Raw genomic sequence first — 911 nt, forward strand, 5'->3', positions numbered from 1 at the left:
GATTTTTACTCTAGTCTGGTCGAGTGACTCCCTGAGTTGAGTCATCTGCTGGTCGGTGGGAGTGTTGGGGATAGGGTTCTCAGGGACGCATTCCAGCCGACCGCAAGTAGTAGATAGTATCTCAAGTTCATACAAAGAGGTGATGACTACTTGATAAGAGGAGTCTTCAAACAAGGGTTGGGAAGTTTGGAATAATACCTTTAGATTCCCTTCTTCAGCGACGCGTTTGCCTTTTGACTTAGGGTCTTGGTTTGCTTTTGGTGCAGGCTCTTCTTTCCTTTGCTCCCCTTGGGATATAGAATCCCTGAGGGCAACTCCTTTTGTGGTAGTGGCGGGATGCTGGTACTGGATGGTGAAGTCGTATTCATCGTCATTATCATCGTCATCATCCATGTCGCTGCCGAAGTCAGGGAGATCAGGAGAGTCACCTTCCTCATCATCATCTTCAACTTCCATATCACCAGCAACATGTGCAGAGGTAGTGGGAATGTCATCATTACGAGCTTCAGCTTGGATGGCATCAACGTCCTCAGCTATAGCAGCTTCACTGGAGGTTGGGATATCACAAACAACCTCAACTTCAGCTTCAGCTTCATTGGTTTCTAGAGCAGCATGTTTAGCAGGGGCGGCAATAGATGGTTCAACAGTGTTAGACCTCATCTCCCCCTCTCTGGCGATGGCTTGAGAACATAAGCCAGATAATTGGTCAACGTTATGGATTTGAAGTACTCATCTCTTCTAGCCGCGTTAGAGCGTTGGTTAGGCTGATCGTTGCTTCACGCACTTCATTTAGCTGGGCACGATCATCAGCAGAGAAAGATGGACTAGGTGCTGGTACTAGTCGATTGAGGGCGGCCAGAACTTGTTGCAGCAGCTCCACTTGCTGAAGAGATTGAGGCAATGCATCATCA

Source organism: Cynara cardunculus (genome assembly GCF_001531365.2).
Source record: "Cynara cardunculus var. scolymus isolate 2C chromosome LG 13, CcrdV1, whole genome shotgun sequence".
NCBI lineage: Eukaryota > Viridiplantae > Streptophyta > Magnoliopsida > Asterales > Asteraceae > Cynara > Cynara cardunculus.